This window comes from Triticum dicoccoides, chromosome 6B (genome assembly GCF_002162155.2).
Source record: "Triticum dicoccoides isolate Atlit2015 ecotype Zavitan chromosome 6B, WEW_v2.0, whole genome shotgun sequence".
Lineage (NCBI taxonomy): Eukaryota > Viridiplantae > Streptophyta > Magnoliopsida > Poales > Poaceae > Triticum > Triticum dicoccoides.
The window spans coordinates 409,186,707-409,208,427 of NC_041391.1; the positions used below are offsets into that span (position 1 = coordinate 409,186,707).

At 48.6% G+C, this 21,721-nt stretch overlaps 1 pseudogene; it reads left to right on the top strand.

Moving 5' to 3' along the window:
• Nucleotides 1-21,318, top strand: part of LOC119321171 — a 96,671-nt pseudogene extending 75,353 nt beyond the window's left edge.
• The last annotated feature ends 403 nt before the right edge of the window (nt 21,319-21,721 follow it).

The following is a 21,721-nucleotide window of genomic DNA, read 5'->3' on the forward strand; positions in this document are numbered from 1 at the left end:
GCGACATCACATAAAGGGCTTTAAAAAAAAAGAAATGCGACAGTCGGACGTCTGAGCGACATCACATAAAGGGCTTTAAAAGAAATGCCACAGTCGGACGTCTGAGCGACATCACATAAAGGGCTTTTATTCACAAGTAAATAATACTCATAATAAACATTCAATTCATGAAAACAAACGGGTTAGTCCATCCACAGGAGTGGTCATTTAACCGGACTTAGCACTCATGCGATTCACCGGAGTCTCTGTCATCAAAGCTGACAATTGATTAGGATAAGAAGGAACGAAACTTGACATGGAAGAGATGATTTGGAGGAATATATGACTCTGCAGAGTTTGTACAAAATTTTTCCCACAGTCAACGGATTTCCGTAGTCACGAAGGACTAGTTCCGTTTACGGTATTTCAGAAGAAAACACAGCTAACCGGTACACACCCATCCTACCTCTCGATGCTAGGAATCACCCTAGTCATCGTCCAAGAAAAACTTTTGAGACGGGGAGATCACAATCTCGAATGGCATGGGATCAAATTTATATACGCGCGCTCTAAGGGGTGCCCCCCTCTCGGTCCCAACCGGAAACACGCATGCCCCCTAACCGGATGACTGGCTTTAATCCAGGGCCATGGAACCATCATCACGGCCTCTCCTCTTTGGTGTGTACCATGAAAGCGGTTTGGAACTTACTAAACCATATTCCTTGCGGAAAACATGTGGTAGTACAAGGAAGGAAATGATAGGTACTGGACCGATATGGTTTGACACTGAAGTCACATAGTCTAGCGTAAGACTGGCATGCTACAACACTGCTGTTGTACCCATCCTCATGCCAACACATGGCCATTCATATTCACATTCATCCACGTATGGATCATCGAACTCACTTACCTCATTATCACATAAAATAACGTTCATCGGTATACTCACCGGCATGCCATGAAACTAACTAAATGCAAAACATGCCAAGACACTCATCATATCAAAAGTTCAAACATGCTTGCCTGGTTCAGAGTAGTCGGAGCCTAGCTCGGTGAAGTTCGCGGCTCCGTCACCTCCTTCGGTATCTACGTTTAAAGAAGATATATGCGCTAACGTAAATACCAAGGAGAGCACAGAAGGTAAACCAAATATTTTTCAAATAAATCTGATAAAAAACTAGACAAAATTTTAAAGAGAACAGAAAAAGAATCAATCAAAAATACTTTTCTGATTAAAAGTTATAAGGGTTTTTGTCCAGGGACTTATCTGTAATGAAACAGAAGATTTCCAGGGGCTAGTTTATAAAAGCAGAAAACGCTTCGGTAGCGATTACGCCAGCCCGAAGAGAAAACGTATTTGGCAGAAGGCGTTTTCAGATAACGCTTCGTTTAGGAAGGACAGAGAGGCTGACAGCGGGTCCCACTTGTCATGTTTAAATTTCAAATGGGAGGGACGAGGCTCGTCGGCGCCCGAGAGCTGCTGTGGTCGCCGGCGGCGATCCACGGCGAGGCATGGGGATCAGAGGTTACCAATGTGCTCACCGTGTCCTTCCGCAACGGTGGGTGGTGGTGTTGGTCGCCGGTGAGCAGCACGTCGACGGCGGTCTCAACTCCGGCGGACGGTGGTTCGGGCGTGGATGGAGCTCATCGGAGAGGGCTGCAAAGATTAAATTGAGGTGGGGGTTAGACTACTGGGTGCAAGAGAGGGCTATGGACGAGGTTTGGGCGCCGGAGGTGGCCTCACCAAAGTGAATCGAGCTGGAGGCCGAGGCGGATCGGGGTGGCCGGAGCCAGGGAAGGAGACCTCCTCGAGGTCCTCCCAGTGGCCTGGCGGGGTGTTGGTGAGTAGTGGGGGTGCTGCGTGCACGAGAGTGAGCTCGGGACCCCTTTATATAGCCGGTCCGAGGCGGTTGCCGTGAACGGAGATTTCCGGCGAGCGATTACGGTGGCGCAGTGCTCGGTCGGGATGGTTAGGGGGTCGAGCATCATCACGGAGGTTCAACGGGTCCATTTTTGTGCTAAGCTGGCCGGGGTTTGGGCGTTTGGGTCGAGCTCGACGGAACGGGGTGGCGCGGGCCCGTCGGCGGCAGAGAGCGCTCTCCGTGCGTGCTGCGCCACGGCGACGGTGCCGCATGCGTGCGCTGGCACGGAGAAGGCCACGCGGAGCCACCAGAAGATTTGGGCGGTGCCGAACGGTGTTGCGCCGCCGTTCTCCTCCCTGTCGGCCGTTACGGGGAGCCGGCCACCGCAAGACACGCTGGCGCAGGCGGGCCAGGGCGCCACCGATGCCAGGGTCGCGCCAAGTGCGTGTGTGAAGCTTCGGACAAGCAAACGAGGCCGCGAGCAACGTGCCAAATGCACTGTGGCCGCGTGACTGAAACTGTCGAAACTGAAGATGACACTGAAACTGAATTTCTGACCATTGAACAGTAATAGTGCCCACAAGCTGTTCGACCGAATGAAATTGGCCTCTGGTGATTTTTCCTTGAGCTGATTTTTGGTGGGGTGGCTTCTCCTTGCTCAAATAGGCTGCCTGAATTTTGGTGGAATTTTTGGAGGAGTGTAGATATGAATTTCACCAAATTTGGCAAATCTGGTCCAAACTTGCAGAGACTGAATTTTGAAAAATTTGAAAAGAGGAGGAGTGGATCAAGATGGTTCTAGGTTGTGGGTTCAAAGGACAATCCAGGAGAATTGGTTTGAGGTCAAAACTCAAATGCAATAGGGCACTTGCTTTGAAAATCTCTCAGGCTCCAAATAATTTTCAGAATTGAATTGAGGGAAAAATAATTGGAATAAAAATCCAAAACCAGTTTTGATTATTTGGGACAGAGAATTTAGGTTGATCACAAGTTGTAGGGGAGGTTTTGGAGGGGTTTTACCACATGGGCAAGAATGCCAAGTCATGGTGGTTCCAAGATATGAAAATCCCAAATTTCATGGAGTTTTTTTTTTAAAAGAAAAAGATTAAACTCCCAAAAATAATTTAGAGAGAGGACCAACAGAGAAGAAGTTTCAAAAGGTCAAACACCAAAGTTTGAAGTCAGAATAAAAACCTTGCCAAAGAAAAGAAAGTCTCTTAAGAGGAAGGTTTTCTGGAAAAAATTTAAATGGCCTCTTTTCAAAAACCACAAAGTTTTTGCTGAAAACCAAAGTAAAATTTTTTGGAGTGTCACAACACCTACCCCCTTAGGAAAAATCTCGTCCCCGAGATTTCAGCTGATCCTTAAATAAGTGTGGATGCTCTGTCCGAAGAAAATCCTCGCTTTCCCAGGTTGCTTCACTGTCGGTGTGATTGCTCCACTGGACTTTGAAAAACTTGATGGTTTTCTGTCGGGTCCTCCTTTCAGACTCCTCTAATATTCTTATGGGACGTTCTCGATAAGTGAGGTCTGGCTGTATGTCAATGTTCTCATGAGATACTTGTTTCTCTGGGTTGCTTACGCACTTCCTTAATTGAGAGACGTGGAACACGTCGTGAATGTCGGACAAGTCTTTGGGTAAGTCTAGCTGGTAGGCTACAGTGCCTCTTCGTGCCACTATGCAAAATGGTCCAATGAATCTTGGTGCTAATTTTCCTTTAATCTTAAACCGTTGCAATCCTCTCATCGGGGATACTCTCAAGTATACGAATTCACCGGGTTCGAAGCTGACCCTACGATGTTTCTGATCATAATAACTTTTCTGTCGACTTTGAGCGGTCTTAAGTCGGTCCCTGATTAGCTTGACTTTTTCCTCGGCTTCTCTGAGCATATCTGGTCCGAAGATGCGGCTGTCTCCGGTCTCTGACCAATTTAACGGGGTACGACATCTCCTTCCGTATAGGGCTTCGAAAGGAGCCATTTGCAGGCTGGCCTGGTAACTGTTGTTGTATGCGAACTTGGCATATGGCAGGCTGTCCTCCCAACTGGTTCCATAGGTGAGGACACATGCTCTCAGCATGTCTTCTAAAACTTGGTTTACGCGTTCTGTTTGTCCATCAGTCTGGGGATGGTATGCGGTACTGAAGTCTAGTTGGGTTCCCAGAGCCTGTTGTAATTGCTCCCAAAATCTTGAGACGAACTGAGTGCCTCTGTCGGAAATTATAGTCTTCGGGACACCGTGCAGACAGACTATGCGGGAAAGATAAATTCTGGCAAGCCTCTGAGTGGTGTAGGTTGTCTTCACTGGAATAAAGTGTGCTACTTTGGTCAACCTGTCAGTGATGACCCATATGGCATCATTCCCGTGTCGTGACCGAGGTAATCCGACAATAAAATCCATCCCTATTTCATCCCATTTCCACTCAGGTATTTTGTTAGGTTGCAGTAGTCCGGCTGGTCTCTGATGTTCAGCTTTTATGCGTTGACACGAGTCGCAGCATGCAATGAAAGCGGCTATGTCCCTCTTCATACCGTGCCACCAAAATCTTTCCTGAATATCCTTATACATTTTGGTTCCTCCAGGGTGGATCGAATATGGAGTGGTGTGTGCTTCAGTTAAAACTTGCTGTTTAAGGTCTTCTATGTTTGGCATGCATAGCCTTTCTCCGTACCATAATATTCCTTCATTGTCTATGACGAATTCCGAGGCCTTGCCCATACTCAACTTCCTTTTAATTCGTTCAATGCTGGGGTGACCGGACTGAGCCTCTTTAATTTTCTCCACAAGGTGTGGTTGTATTTCCAAGTTTGATATGGTGCCTTCTGCTACCATTATCAAGTTGAGCTTGACAAATTCTTGATGGAATTCGGGCCTTAAGCTGTGCAGATAGTTCCCGTCGGATCTGGGGTTCCGACTCAGGGCATCGGCCACTACGTTTGCTTTCCCTGGATGGTAATGGATACCAACATCATAATCCTTTACCAATTCTAACCAGCGGCGTTGCCGTAAATTTAGTTCTGGCTGCGTAAAAATGTATTTGAGGCTTTTGTGATCCGTATATATCTCACATCGATTCCCAAGTAGAAAATGCCTCCATTCCTTGAGTGCATGAATAACTGCTGCCATTTCTAAATCATGAGTGGGATAATTTTCCTCGTGTTTGCGAAGTTGCCTTGAAGCGTAGGCGACAACCTTGCCTTCTTGCATCAACACACATCCGAGACCCTTTCTGGATGCGTCACAAAATACTTCAAAATTCTTGTGTATATCGGGTACAACTAATACTGGGGCTGTTGTTAACTTCCGCTTTAGCTCTTGGAAGCTTTTCTCGCAGGCTTCTGTCCATTCAAACTTCTTATCTTTCTTGAGTAACTGTGTCATAGGCTTGGATATGGTGGAAAATCCTTCAATAAATCTGCGGTAATACCCTGCCATTCCCAAGAAACTTCGTATGTCTGTTACGCTGGCTGGTGACTTCCAGTCAAGTACGGCCTTGACTTTCTCTAGGTCCACTGCTATACCGTCTTGAGTCAGCACGTGGCCTAGAAAACCTACTTGTCTTAGCCAAAATTCGCACTTGCTGAACTTGGCATACAATTGGTGTTTCCTTAGCTCTCCTAGTACAATCCTGAGGTGTTCTGCGTGCTCTTCTGGTGTTTTGGAGTATACCAGAATATCGTCGATGAATACTACGACGAATTTGTCCATAAACTTCATAAATACTTTGTTCATGAGGTGAACAAAATATGCCGGGGCGTTAGTTAATCCAAATGGCATCACTGTGAACTCGTACAGTCCATATCTGGAGGTGAAGGCTGTTTTGGGGATATCATCCGTTCGTACCTTCAATTGATGGTATCCTGACCTTAAGTCAATCTTTGAGAATACCTTGGCCTGAGCAAGTTGATCAAACAAATCATTTATCCTTGGCATCGGGTATTTGTTTTTGACTGTGACCATGTTAAGTGCTCGATAGTCGATACACAATCTCAGCGTTCCATCCTTCTTCTTGGCAAATAAAATTGGTGATCCCCAAGGTGAGGAGCTAGCCCGAATGTACCCTTTATCCAGTAATTCCTTTATCTGCTTCTTCAATTCGATCAACTCGGATGGTGCCATTCTGTATGGTTTCTTGTATATGGGGGTGGTTCCTGGTGCTAGCTCAATGCGGAATTCTATTTCTCGATCTGGTGGCATGCCTGGCAGCTCTTCAGGGAATACATCTGGAAATTCACACACTACTAGAACCTTGTTTAGCTCAGAAACGTCCACCTTATTTAATCTCGGTTGCCGGGGTCTTTTTCCTTCCTTGGCTGATACTCTTATTGTCTTCCCTTGGTGGTGTGTGAGAATCACGGTCCTGTTGAAACAGTCTATAAAACCTTTATTGGTGGTTAGCCAATCCATCCCTAAGATGACATCCAGTCCTTTATTTTCGAATACAATAAGATTTGCGTAAAACTCCAATCCTTCAAACTCAATGACCACATTCTGACAGTAATTCTGAGAAACTTGCTGAATCCCGGGGGACTTGATTACTATGGATTTCTCCAAAGGAAGCATCGAAAAATTATTTTGCAAAGCAAAACTTTTCGAGATGAAAGAGTGAGAAGCTCCAGAATCAAACAAAACCATTGCAGGTATTGTGTTGACAGGAAACGTACCGAGTACGATATCCGAAGCATTTTGTGCCTCCTCTTTGGTTACGTGGTTCAGATGACCCTTCCTGTGGTTATTGTTGGGATTGAAATTGTTTCGTTTGGGCGCTGAATTATTGCTGTCGTTGTTCGGCTTTGGGGTTGAGTTCCTTGGCTTGGGGCACTGTTTGGCATAGTGCCCTTCTTCTCCACAAGCGTAACAAGTAACGCCGGGGCGATAGGTGAATTCCTTGTCCCTTGCATGAAAATTCTTGATTGGGCGTGAGACATTGGATGAGAATTTGGGTGTCCCACCCTTTTTAAAATCTATCTTGCTTTGGTGATTGCGAGTGTGGTTAGTCTGGTCCCTTTTTCGCTTGCGGATATCTTCCAGACTGCGTCTCTCATTTTCCAGAGTAATGGCCTTGTCCACCAGCGTTTTAAAATCAGGAAAAGTGTGCACGACCAGTTGGCATTTAAGTGCGGGCGCCAGACCGTCAAGGAATTTCTCCATCTTCTTGATTTCAGTCATACGCTCCTCATTGGCGTAGCGGGATAATAGGGTAAATTGACTGTTGTAATCTGACACTGTCATGTTTCTTTGTTTGAGGTCATCAAATTCTCTCTTCTTGATTTTCATAATACTCTTAGGAATATGTGCACCATGGAAACCTTCCTTGAAATCATCCCAGGTTATGTCATTTTCGTTGGGATGCATGTGCAGAAAATTCTCCCACCACGATGCGGCTGCTCCTGTGAGATAGTGTGGAGCATATAGTACTTTCTCGAGATCTGAACACTTTGCAATAATTAATTTCCTCTCCATATCTCAAAGCCAGTCCTCGGCTTCAAGAGGCTTGTCAGTGTGAGAAAATGTTTGAGGACGTGTCTTCTGTAGCTCAGATAACTTGGAATGTTGCTGGTACTGTCCATGGTGATTTCCCATGTTGATGACTTGGTTCATTATTTCACGATGTTGTTGCTGACTCTGTTCATAAAGGCGACACATTTGTGAAAGTGCCGATTCATTTCCCGGTTGGCTTGACTGTCCCTGAGTGAACTCGTTGCTGGGTTGTCCATCATAATTTTCCTCTGATGGAATTGGCATGGAGCGAGTCCAAGGACGAGACATTTTTCACTCTGGGGATATATTTTGTAAAACCCATAAGAAAAGCGGAAAGAGTCGCAAAAACGAAACCATAAAATGCATAAAGCTGGCAAATAGAATTAAATAACTCCGCTTACTTAAGAAAAATAAAACGACTTGCGCACGGAGAAGGACTGCTCATTACACATCTTACACGCGGGCGGTAATTATACAGTACATCACTCAGGATATGCGTACCTAATCCTGACATGTTATTAAGGCTAGTGCACTTCTCCAGATCCTACATGACGCGCAAACAGGCTACTTCTCCCAGCCTATGCACATATCTTACAAAGCGGTACAACACACGGCAGCTAAGCGTACTCAGGCAGAAATGTTGACGACCTCCCTTGCCCTGCCGAGGGCGAGGCGTAGCGAGGTTGGGGACTCAACCTCCTCCTCGCTAATGGGCTCCATACGTGTAGTGTTGCGCAGAGCGGGCGGAGCGGTCGCCAGGGGCGGAGCAACACGTACAGGAGTGGGCGCGAAGGTTGGTGTAGTACGCGCCGGAGTGGGTGCAATGACTTGGTTAAATTCTTCGGTAGAAGGCAGGCGACGAGTAGGCGTAAAAGATGCTGATGACGAGACAAAAGTCGGTGGTGGAGCGATGGGTAGGAGCTCCCTCCTGTTGGCAGCACAGCCATGGACCGAGTCCATGCGGGTAGCTACGAAGTCGTCCACCAGGTTGTCGAAGGATGCCTCCAGGGCCCGGAGATACTCAATGAGCATCTCAAAAGCCTCGTCTCGTTCTCCTCTGGGGCAGGAATATGCGTAGTGACAGGTGTAAGGCACATGGCACGGAAGATAACGGTAACGACGAGTCTTCATCACGGGAAGGGCATCCCTGAGATGAGCTATCGCCTCGCGGGCTGCCATCTGCATGGCATGCCTCTCCGTAGGCATGGCTCTTCCCATGAACCGGAAGCGGCGTAACTCACCACGCCCTCCCCTGAACTGCACCGCGGCCTGGTGCATGGTCAGACTGTCGTTGACTCGGTGCTGGTAGAGTGTGAAGACTGGGCGCACGGATGGCCCCATCGCGACCTGAACAATGGAAGAAAGAAGCTTGACGAACCCATCGGGTACGTTGGCGAAGGTCTGAGACTCGCAGCTGACGTCGGCCATCTACAAAAGTAGGCAAAATTCTGCAGGGTCAGATCATAAATTTATGCTGACTGACAGAAAATGACTACCATTGCAAAAATATAAATTAGCTCTATCAGGCTAATAACCAATTAGCGATCGCACCTAGTGGCTTCCTACAGTCAGCCTGGCTCTGGTACCAAGCTTGTCATGACCGGTTTTCTAATAAAAATATTTATTGAAAAGCCAATCTTTTAAGTCCAGTATGAGAGAAATCCTCCACACTGGCAGACAAATTCTTGATACAATAAGCCAGTAGCATAAAATATATTACAGGGTCGAACTACGGTTGCTCAACCAAATTATACAAGCACGCCAATAATCATACATAATGGCGGACAGAACACAGTGGTGTGGAGACATACTACTGACTCAAGGATAGGCTGGTGGTGGAAAAACACAGCGGGGAGAGAAAGACAAGACTCTACGTCTGCCATCTCATCGAGCGTCGAGGAGAGGCTCGATGAATTTATTTGGTAGCGGAAGCGGATATAAAACAGTGGCCAAATCCAGGGTCGCACAAGACTGACTGGGACTCCTCTAAGTCATCACATAAAGGGCTTTAAAAGAAATGCCACAGTCAGACGTCTGAGCGACATCGCAGAAAGGGCTTTAAAAAGAAATGCCACAGTCGGACGTCTGAGTGACATCACAAAAAGGGCTTTAAAAGAAATGCCACAGTCGGACGTCTGAGCGACATCACATAAAGGGCTTTAAAAAAAAAGAAATGCCACAGTCGGACGTCTGAGCGACATCACATAAAGGGCTTTAAAAGAAATGCCACAGTCGGACGTCTGAGCGACATCACATAAAGGGCTTTTATTCACAAGTAAATAATACTCATAATAAACATTCAATTCATGAAAACAAACGTGTTAGTCCATCCACAGGAGTGATCATTTAACCGGACTTAGCACTCATGCGATTCACCGGAGTCTCTGTCATCAAAGTTGACAATTGATTAGGATAAGAAGGAACGAAACTTGACATGGAAGAGATGATTTGGAGGAATATATGACTCTGCAGAGTTTGTACAAAATTTTTCCCACAGTCAACGGATTTCCGTAGTCACGAAGGACTAGTTCCGTTTACGGTATTTCAGAAGAAAACACAGCTAACCGGTACACACCCATCCTACCTCTCGATGCTAGGAATCACCCTAGTCATCGTCCAAGAAAAACTTTTGAGACGGGGAGATCACAATCTCGAATGGCATGGGATCAAATTTATATACGCGCGCTCTAAGGGGTGCCCCCCTCTCGGTCCCAACCGGAAACACCCATGCCCCCTGACCGGATGACTGGCTTTAATCCAGGGCCATGGAACCATCATCACGGCCTCTCCTCTTTGGTGTGTACCATGAAAGCGGTTTGGAACTTACTAAACCATATTCCTTGCGGAAAACATGTGGTACTACAAGGAAGGAAATGATAGGTACTGGACCGATATGGTTTGACACTGAAGTCACGTAGTCTGGCGTAAGACTGGCATGCTACAACACTGCCGTCGTACCCATCCTCATTCCAACACATGGCCATTCATATTCACATTCATCCACGTATGGATCATCGAACTCACTTACCTCATTATCACATAAAATAACGTTCATCGGTATACTCACCGGCATGCCATGAAACTAACTAAATGCAAAACATGCCAAGACACTCATCATATCAAAAGTTCAAACATGCTTGCCTGGTTCAGAGTAGTCGGAGCCTAGCTCGGTGAAGTTCGCGGCTCCGTCACCTCCTTCGGTATCTACGTTTAAAGAAGATATATGCGCTAACGTAAATACCAAGGAGAGCACAGAAGGTAAACCAAATATTTTTCAAATAAATCTGATAAAAAACTAGACAAAATTTTAAAGAGAACAGAAAAACAATCAATCAAAAATACTTTTCTGATTAAAAGTTATAAGGGTTTTTGTCCAGGGACTTATCTGTAATGAAACAGAAGATTTCCAGGGGCTAGTTTATAAAAGCAGAAAACGCTTCGGTAGCGATTACGCCAGCCCGAAGAGAAAGGGTATTTGGCAGAAGGCGTTTTCAGATAACGCTTCGTTTAGAAAGGACAGAGAGGCTGATAGCGGGTCCCACTTGTCATGTTTAAATTTCAAATGGGAGGGACGAGGCTCGTCGGCGCCCGAGAGCTGCTGTGGTCGCCGGCGGCGATCCACGGCGAGGCATGGGGATCAGAGGTTACCAATGTGCTCACCGTGTCCTTCCGCAACGGTGGGTGGTGGTGTTGGTCGCCGGTGAGCAGCACGTCGACGGCGGTCTCAACTCCGGCGGACGGTGGTTCGGGCGTGGATGGAGCTCGTCGGAGAGGGCTGCAAAGATTAAATTGAGGTGGGGGTTAGACTACTGGGTGCAAGAGAGGGCTACGGACGAGGTTTGGGCGCCGGAGGTGGCCTCCCCGAAGTGAATCGAGCTGGAGGCCGAGGCGGATCGGGGTGGCCGGAGCCGGGGAAGGAGACCTCCTCGAGGTCCTCCTAGTGGCCTGGCGGGGTGTTGGTGAGTAGTGGGGGTGCTGCGTGCACGAGAGTGAGCTCGGGACCCCTTTATATAGGCGGTCCGAGGCGGTTGCCGTGAACGGAGATTTCCGGCGAGCGATTACGGTGGCTCAGTGCTCGGTCGGGATGGTTAGGGGGTCGAGCGTCATCACGGAGGTTCAACGGGTCCATTTTTGTGCTAAGCTGGCCGGGGTTTGGGCGTTTGGGTCGAGCTCGACGGAACGGGGTGGCGCGGGCCCGTCGGCGGAAGAGAGCGCTCTCTGTGTGTGCTGCGCCACGGCGACGGTGCCGCATGCGTGCGCTGGCACGGAGAAGGCCACCCGGAGCCACCAGAAGATTTGGGCGGTGCCGAACGGCGTTGCGCCGCCGTTCTCCTCCCTGTCGGCCGTTACGGGCCAGGGCGCTGGCGCAGGCGGGCCAGGGCGCCACCGACGCCAGGGTCGCGCCAAGTGCGCGTGTGAAGCTTCGGACAAGCAAACGAGGCCGCGAGCAACGTGCCAAATGCACTGTAGCCGCGTGACTGAAACTGTCGAAACTGAAGATGACACTGAAACTGAATTTCTGAACATTGAACAGTAACAGTGCCCACAAGGTGTTCGACCGAATGAAATTGGCCTCTGGTGATTTTTTCTTGAGCTGATTTTTGGTGGGGTGGCTTCTCCTTGCTCAAATAGGCTGCCTGTATTTTGGTGGAATTTTTGGAGGAGTGTAGATATGAATTTCACCAAATTTGGCAAATCTGGTCCAAACTTGCAGAGACTGAATTTTGAAAAATTTGAAAAGAGGAGGAGTGGATCAAGATGGTTCTGGGTTGTGGGTTCAAAGGACAATCCAGGAGAATTGGTTTGAGGTCAAAACTCAAATGCAATAGGGCACTTGCTTTGAAAATCTCTCAGGCTCCAAATAATTTTCAGAATTGAATTGAGGGAAAAATAATTGGAATAAAAATCCAAAACCAGTTTGGATTAGTTGGGACAGAGAATTTAGGTTGATCACAAGTTGTAGGGGAGGTTTTGGAGGGGTTTTACCACATGGGCAAGAATGCCAAGTCATGGTGGTTCCAAGATATGAAAATCCCAAATTTCATGGAGTTTCTTTTTTAAAAGAAAAAGATTAAACTCCCAAAAATAATTTAGAGAGAGGACCAACAGAGAAGAAGTTTAAAAAGGTCAAACAGCAAAGTTTGAAGTCAGAATAAAAACCTTGCCAAAGAAAAGAAAGTCTCTTAAGAGGAAGGTTTTCTGGAAAATTTTTAAATGGCCTCTTTTCAAAAACCACAAAGTTTTTGCTGAAAACCAAAGTAAAAATTTTTGGAGTGTCACAACGGCGCTTCCATCGACAAGGAACACCGCACCGTCATGAGTGCGGTGATTCAGAAAGTTCAGTCCGCCAAGAGCGGGCTGACCGAAGCCTGCAGCAGCCTTCTAACAGGCTTTGAGGTAAGGATTTTTGTTTAAGATATGTAAAGTAGTACCGCATAGACAGTAGCCCCTGATGCTTAGTTCGGTGTTCAGAAAGAAAAGCCGAGCTGAGGATCTAAAAAGATATACGCAGGAGTCTAACACAAATATGTCAATATGGGAATGCAGGCTGCGCTGCTGACCTCTGCCGCAATTACTGCGGAGGTTAATGCCTTAAAGAAGAGCCTCGAGTGGTCCGAGAGCGAGCTCGGCCGTGCCAAGAAGCTGCTCGAGGACAAGGAAGGTAAGTAACACCTTATTAAAGTTGTACCTTATAAAAAAAGGATTTGGTTGCAAAAAATGACAGGAATAACGTGGGTATTGCAGGGGCCACAAACGAGGTGGCAACCCTGAAGGAGGCGGTGTCCGCGGCCGAGTGCAATGCATCCACGGAACGCACAGAGCGAGAGAAGCAGGAGGTGCGGGTGGCGGAGGTTCAGCAAGAGCTCCAGGCTCTCGTAGAAAAACACGAGGATTTGGAGCGTGACTCGAAGACTCGAGAGTCTGAGCTTGCGTCCGCTCTTGAGAGTGCCAAAGCCGCTAAGGCCGAAGCCCAAAAGGCCCTCTAGGAAATCGAGGCGGTGAAGAAGATAGCGGCGGGTAAGGCATTCTTCATGCAAAGCAAGCATGTAAAAGTGAATTACCTGTTACTTACCCGAATTCGGAGCTCTCCAGGAGCGTTCGCAGATCTACCCCGCAGCGTGTCCGATGTTGCCGCATTCTACAGAGTCGAGGCGGGGAGCTCGACGGAGAAGGTGTTCTGGTCTCAGTATGCTGAGGCCGGACATCCGGTGCCCCTGAGCGACCAGCTGAAGCAGCTGGTCGAGCTCCACAAGGCGGCCGAACAGGCCATGAAGGCCTTATAGTTTGGCTATGGCCCAAGGAAGCCATGCCTAGGAGCTACTTCGGTCTGGTGCGGCGGCTGGTGGACGCCTGTCCATGGGTTGACGTCATCAAGCATTCCGCCTGCATTGAAGGTGCCCGTCGGGCCCTCACCCGCGGTAAGATGCACTGGGGCAGGATGGACGCCGAGAAGCTTGTGATGGACGCGCCGCCACCAGCAAGGAGTATCGCACGCCCGAGATGTATTATAAGGGTGTCCTGAAGGGTGCCCGCATTATTGCGGGTGAGTGCTCCAAAGATGTAATCTTTGATTAGGCTCGCGTTTTGTTATCCTGTGCGCTGAAAACTTTGTTCATATGCGCTAAGCAACTTTTGTTAATTTAAAATATTACCTTCTGTGCGGCCGTTTATCAAATCTAAGAGATGGCAAGTCGTTGGCTTCAGCCCCCATGCCACTAGTGCTGGGGTGTTCTGGATAAACTTGAGCACTGTTGTTCCCATTTTTGGGTCCTTCTAGGGAGGCGCTCAACACAGCGAACGAGGAAACCGGACTTATAATGCTTGGACACTCTCACTTAGCCATAGAATTCTATAATTTTAAATTTCGGCGAAGCCCCTAGTGTTCGGAAGGCTGATTTCAGGGCGCTATCCACGCCTGGGCCGGACAAAGCCGGTTCTTCGCTCTAAGCGGCATAAGTCTTTAGGGACTCAAAAAAACCTCTTGAACAGCGACCGGCTCTCGCCTTAACATGACGGTCAGTTTTAGCTTTCTCCACTGAGGTGCTCACCCAGCTCAACTAGGGCACAATCGCAGTGGTTCTCCCAGCGCTACCTTAGCCGATATAACGGAACGTAAGTTACACAAACATGGGAGCCGGGCAAACCCAACTATTGACCCAAGACATGATTCGGAGCCGATGCATATAATGCTATAAGTTCGGGGTGCCACACTTGTGAAAGTGTTCGGACTTATCACACCATAATATGGGGAACTTAAGCCCCTGGTGTATTTAGCCGTACCAAAAGTGTACGGATGCAACATGTCATAAGTGAACATATGTATAAAAAGGGAATGCCATGATAAAAAGATGCATTGTTTATTAAAAAATACTGCAATGAGTGCAGGACGATACAAATAGTGCAATAAGCAAGGGGTGGGACTGTTTAACATGTCCCCCTCCAGGGGTAGGCTGCGGAATGGTATGTAAAACAGGCATAATGCTCGTAATGGAGACCACCTAGATACTCGTCGTAGCTTTTCTGCTTCCCTGGCTGTTGCATCGTTAGTTCGGCAGATCCATTGCCGGACAGGGCTTCTGAAAATGGAGTCCTGAGAATAAGAAAGGAAAGAAAGAAAAAAGAATTACCAATTCGGGAGCCCCTGGTGTGGTTGATCCGCACTCTGGGCCTGCCGTGGCCGTGCCCCTCCCCCTATGCCATGGTATCTCCAGGGAGTAATGATGTACGCGTGGCACTGATCTTGCGATGTCGCGAGGGCTGGGGTTGGGGCCGCATTGCTACGCGTGCTCGGAATGTGCCAGGTGGTCTTGTTGTAGGTTACTCCGGGCGCGCTTGATGTTGTCCGGTCGCTTAACGACCGGACTCGAGAATTGCCTTAAGAGGCTGCTCTGTACTTCTGCCGTGAGAGCCGCTGTATGCTCCTCCGTACGGAGAGATCGTTCAGTGTTTCCATTTGACCGTAATAACTCCTCGAGGGCCTGGCATCTGAGCTTGAGGTATGCGTAGTTTGGCACCGCATTGAACTTTGCAAATACGGTTCGTCCGAGCAGTGCATGATAGCCGCTCCGGAACGGGACTATGTCAAGATTAACTCCTCACTTCGGAAGTTATTCGGGGATCCGAAGACCACTTCAAGTGTGACTGAGCCAGTACAATTGGCCTTTACACCTGGTATGACGCCTTTGAAGGTCGTTTTAGTGGGTTTAATCCTTGAGGGGTCTATGCCCATCTTCCACACTGTATCCTGATAAAGCAGGTTCAGGTTGCTACCGCCGTCCATCAGGACTCTAGTGAGGTGAAATCCGTCAATGATTGGGTCTAAAACCAATGCAGTGAATCTGCCATGGCGGATACTGGTGGGGTGGTCCCTTCGATCAAAAGTGATTGGGCAAGAGGACCACGGGTTGAACTTTGGGGCGACTGGCTCCGTCACGTATACGTCCCTGAGTGCACGCTTCCGCTCCCTTTTGGGTATGTGGGTTGCGTATATCATGTTCACCGTCCGCACCTGTGGGGGGAATCCCTTCTGTCCTCTATTGTTCGGCGGCCATGTCTCCTCCTCGTCATCTCTATGTAGCCCCTTGTCATTGCCTTCGGCGATTAACTTGCCTACCTGTTTGAACACCCAACAATCTCTGTTGCTGTGATTAGCTAGATTTTCGGAGGTGCCGTGTATCTGGCACGAGCGATCGAGTATCCGGTCCAAATTGGACGGGCCTGGAATAGTTCTTTCGAATGGCTTTTTCCGCTGACCGGGTTTAGAGCCTCTGAATCCAGCGTTGACTGTTGTATCTTTAGTATTATCGCTATTAATGTGGCGTTTGTGCTTATTGCGACACGACCTGCCACTGCTGTCTTTGGTATCCGACCTACCAGAGTTTTTGGTTAGGTTGTTACTGCGGGCTAGCCAGCTATCTTCTCCCGCACAGAAGCGGGTCATGAGTGATGTGAGGGCTGCCATTGATTTCGGCTTTACCTGTCCTAGGTGCCGGGCAAGCCATTTGTCGTGGATATTTTGTTTGAAGGCTGCAAGGGCCTCTGCATCCGGACAGTCGACGATTTGATTTTTCTTGGTTAAGAACTGAGTCCAGAATTGTCTGGCTAATTCATCTGGCTGCTGAATTATGTGGCTTAGGTCATCGGCGTCTGGTGGTCGCACATATGTGCCCTGGAAGTTATCAAGGAATGCGGCTTCCAGGTCCTCCCAACACCCAATTGATTCTGCTGGCAAGCTGTTGAGCCAATGCCGAGCTGGTCCTTTAAGCTTGAGTGGGAGGTATTTGATGGCGTGAAGATCATCACCGCGGGCCATGTGGATATGAAGGAGATAGTCTTCGATCCAAACCGCGGGGTTTGTTGTGCCATCGTAGGATTCAATGTTCACGGGTTTGAACCCTTCTAGGATTTGATGATCCATTACTTCATCTGTGAAGCATAGTGGGTGTGCGGCGCCTCTGTATTGGGCTATATCACGACGTAGCTCAAGCGAGCTTTGTCTATTGTGTGTGGCCCGTCCGGACTTGCTGTATCCGGCGCGACGGTTGTCGTCGCGTATTGTGGGGCGCCCACGCGATCCGTAGATCGATCTTGATTGTCTTGCCTTATCCTCCAATATTTCTCGCAAGTCCGGTGCATTCTCCCGTGGCTTTGTACTTTTCGAGCGATGCCGGGGTGCGGCTTTAGTGGAGGGCCTAGAGGCCTCTCTGTCGCGGCCATGAGGTGGTCGGTCGGCCGTATTGTGCGCTGGTGATGTAGGTTTATATGCTTCCTCCTCTAATCGGGGCAGCAGCTTGCGTTTGGGAAGGATTTTGGAGGGGCGTTCGAGTTCGTACTCTTCGGCTGCGAGGACTTTGGTCCATCTGTCGGCTAGCAAATCTTGATCAGCTCTAAGCTGTTGCTGCTTTTTCTTGAGCCTGCTTGCTGTGGCCATAAGCCTGCATTTGAAATGCTCTTGCTCAACGGGATCCTCGGGCACGACAAATTCATCATCCTCGAGGCTTGCCTCGTCTCCGGAGGGAGGCATGTAATTATCGTCCTCTACCTCTTCGTCTGCCGCTCTCTCATGAGGGCTGGCCTCTCCGTCCTCCTGTGCTGAATCTTGCTGGAGGGGGTTGTCTTCAGCACTATATGGGGTGTTATTATCTCCGGTGCTGGAATCTCCATTCTTGCTGTGGCGGGATTTGGAGCGGCGCCGTTGACGCTGGCGCTTAGGCTGCTTTTTGGAGGGGTCATCCTCCGCTGTTCCATCGCCATTCCCATCCTCTGGGATGTCCACCATGTATATGTCGTATGACGAGGTGGCTTTCCAGTGCCAAGTAGGCGCTGGTTCTTGGTCGTCTCCGGCATCGTCGTCCATACCGTCGATGTCTTTGGAGTCGAAGTCTAGCATGTCGGTTAAGTCATCGACAGTGGCTACGAAGTGGGTGGTGGGTGGGTTTTGAATTTCTTCGTCGTCCGCATCCCAACCGTCCTGGCCATAATCCGGCCAAGGCTCTCCTATCAAAGAGAGACACTTTAGAGAATTCAGGATGTCGCCAAAAGGCGAGTGCTGAAAGATGTCCGTAGCGGTGAACTCCATGATCGGCGCCCCATCCGATTCGATTGGCGGGGGCGCGGAAGGTTCGGGGTCCGGATAGGAGTCCGGCACCTTAGAGTTACGAGCTTCATGAGGGACAGGGTCGGTATTCGGCTCCATCGCTGTAGAGGTAGCAGCCCCCGAGGTGGGGTCCAACCACCAGTCCTCGATTGGCGCCGTCTGCTCTGAACCAAGGGTCGGAGCGGACTCTTGTGCGGCCTCCAGGGCACTTTCCAGCAGCAGAGCTAAATCGTGCCCATCGAGACAGTGCGGCACGCCTGGCTGTGGCTCAAATCCGTCAAAGATCAAGTCTCCGCGGATGTCGACCGTATAGTTCAAACTTCCAAATCTTACCTGATGGCCAGGGGTGTAGCTTTCGATCTGCTTTAGATGGCCAAGTGAATTGGCCCGCAGTGCAAAGCCGCCGAATACAAAGATCTGTCCGGGGAGAAAAATCTCACCCTGGACCGCGTTGTTGTTGATGATCGAAGGAGCCATCGGGCCTATAGGTGACGACACAGAGGAACTCTCAATGAAAGCACCAATGTCGGTGTCAAAACCGGCGGATCTCGGGTAGGGGGTCCCGAACTGTGCGTCTAGGCGGATGGTAACAGGAGACAAGGGACACGATGTTTTTACCCAGGTTCGGGCCCTCTCGATGGAGGTAAAACCCTACTCCTGCTTGATTGATATTGATGATATGGGTAGTACAAGAGTAGATCTACCACGAGATCAAGGAGGCTAACCCCTAGAAGCTAGCCTATGGTATGATTATTATGTGTCCTATGGACTAAAACCCTCCGGTTTATATAGACACCGGAGAGGGCTAGGGTTAGACAGAGTCGGTTACAATGGTAGGAGATCTACATATCCGTATCGCCAAGCTTGCCTTCCACGCCAAGGAAAGTCCCATCCGGACACGGGACGAAGTCTTCAATCTTGTATCTTCATAGTCTTGGAGTCCGGCCAATGATGATAGTCCGGCTATCCGGACACCCCCTAGTCCAGGACTCCCTCAGGCGCCGTCGCGAGCTCGCGCTCGTCGGCGTCACCTCCCTGCCTGCCTGGCGGGGACGAAGCAGCTGGCTGGCACGGGCCAGCATAGTGCTGGGCCGCCAGATGGGCCGGGGTGTGGGTTTGGCCAGGTAAGGGGTTTTTTTCCATTTATTTCTGTTTTATTTTATTTCTGTAGGTTTGTTGCATTATTAAAAATGCTTAGGCATCTCCAAAAATCACTAAACTACACATGGCCACTATTTGGAATATATCTAGCATGGAACATTTTAGTTTGGTATTATTTGAGCATTTGAAACATTTATATTATTTAAATACCCAAACTCAAATAACTAATGATTTAATCCAGTGACCTTAGGATAACCTAGAAATTTGTGAATCACTTTTGGCAGTGGTTTAAGACCAAGGCAGAGGTGATGAACATTTTAGAAGGGCATTACAGGTTCATTGAAATTTTTTTAGTAAACCCTAGTTGGTTTCAGGGGGTGCTGGGGGTTTTTTCATCCCCATTTCAAGTTTTTGATGAATGAACTAAACATGATGCAACACTCTAATGCATGAACTAGCTAGGGTGTGACATGTTGGCGGGGCTTGGTGGTGGCTCAAAGGAGAGCTCGACCTCGTGTATGTCCAGCGCCCAGCCTGGCGTGGGGGAATGGCTGGGGCGCTCTCCCCGCGTGTGCCTTGGGTCCATCACGGCAGGGTCCCTACCTGGTGCACCAAATGTCAGATTTAGGGATCTGGCAACCCTTGAGAGGTTCAAACTCTGGGTGCGTGCGGAGATCTCAGCCTGCCCAGCTTGCCTACTCACGACCCTCCTAAGCCTAGCGCGTCGAGCTCAAACAGACACAAAGACAAAGAGATTAATACTGGTTTGGGCCACCGTTGTTGTGTAATACCCTAATCCAGTGTGCTGTTGTGGATTGCCTTGTAGGCTGCGTATGAACAAGTATAGTGGATGAACAAGCCTCAGGAGGTGATGTGTTCTTGAGCTGGTGTGGTGGTCGGGTGACAATGGATCCGATCCCCCACTATGGTGGTGGCTTGTCGTATTTAGAGTGGCCTTGGTCCTCTTCCCAAATATGAGCGGGAAGGGATCCCACAACAGCCAGATTTGAAAGGGGACAAGTAGTACAGTCTATCCTAACAAAAGTAGTCTTCGCCTGCGGAAAGCCTCTGGTCGTGACGCTGTGGTGGCCTTGTCGATGACCTCCGTCCTGCCGTCCTGGTGGTCTTGGTCTCGTTGCATGAGAATGGAAACCTTTGGCTGATTCCTCGGGACTCCGCGCCTGTGGCTTGCCTCCCTTTGCACCGAAGAGGAAACATGTGCTCTGCGCCCGTCTGGCGCCCGCCTGGCCTTCGTCGTCATCGCTCACGTCAGCTGAGCTTCGTGAGGTAACCTGCATAGAACTCTCCGCCCCTCAGGAGCCCTCCTGAGGAGGACAATTCCTTTGGGGATCTTGGCGTTGCCCGCCTCGCGAGACTTGGCCCCTCGCGAGGGTCTTGCGGTGTTGGTGTTGAAGCTGGGCCGCACGAGGCCGTCGATGGAGCCACATGGTGGGCCACAGGCAGGCAGGGCTGGATACCCCCAAATCCAGGATGCTGACATCAGCAATTTCTAGGCCCATATTCACTGTGTGGCATGGGGGAATATTTCCGCGATAATTTAACGCAAGAATTAATTATATATGATGATCTAAGTAAACAAGCGGTGGCATATCGACAAATGTCATTATTGTTACACCGACCACCAGGCTGCGAGGCTTTCCCAGGGGATGTTTTCTATTTACATTCTCGTCTCTTAGAAAGAGACACTAAATGATCGGACCAGGCAGGTGCAGGTAGCTCGACTGCGTAACCCATGATTGAAACACAAGCTGAGACGTATCGGCATATATCCCCACCAATGTGATCACCATTACAGATGGACAAATCTATTTGGAAACAAAGCTCTTTTATCATGGAACTAGACTAGCTATTAACGTTGCCTTATCCGTCAGTTGCGTCAGGTATGTTGCTTAGTTGAAAGCTATGAAACAAGTTTGCGGTAGTTCAAAACTGGAATTGGCAAAATATCGCGAAGTGGCCGCCTTCGCTCAATTTGGGTCAAACCTTGATGTTGCGACTTAGGCATTACTCAATAGAGGTGAAAGGCTTACAGAAGTGCCCAAACAACCACAATATGAACCACTTCCAATTGAAAAAAAATTGTTGTGATTTATGATGCTGTTAACGGCTTTTGTGATCGAATGCCACTAGACAGAATTTCTCAATATGAAAAAGCCATTCTAAGTACTATTAATCCAAAATTACAAAAATTCTTCTTAGAAAAAGGTGGCTTAACTAACGATAGAAAGATGGAACCAGATGCTTCTTTAAAACAAAGCACATTGCCTTACCTGTGAATTAATAAAAAAGGTTGTCCCTTACTCGCAGATGTAGGAAGAAGACTTTTCTCACCAAGTAAACCCCAATAGGCTATTTTGGATCTTTTGCACATAATTATTAAAGATAGATTTTCGTGCTATGCGTGAACCAAGCAGCTAAGAGTCTACCCTAGCCACAAGGGGGAGCTGCTCCAGTAGTTCAGGATGCCCCACCTAGCCCCACAAGGGTTGACGGACCCCATGCATATACCTATACCTGATGATTACCTATACCTGATGATTTTCAATCCATAGTTGATTTTCTTGAATATGTGACAAGCCTTGCAAATTGTGATAATATGTATAAAATTAGTGGTCCGCATAACCAAATATTTGAAAATTATGGAGGTGCAGGCCCAAGTACTTAGAATCATCAATAAGA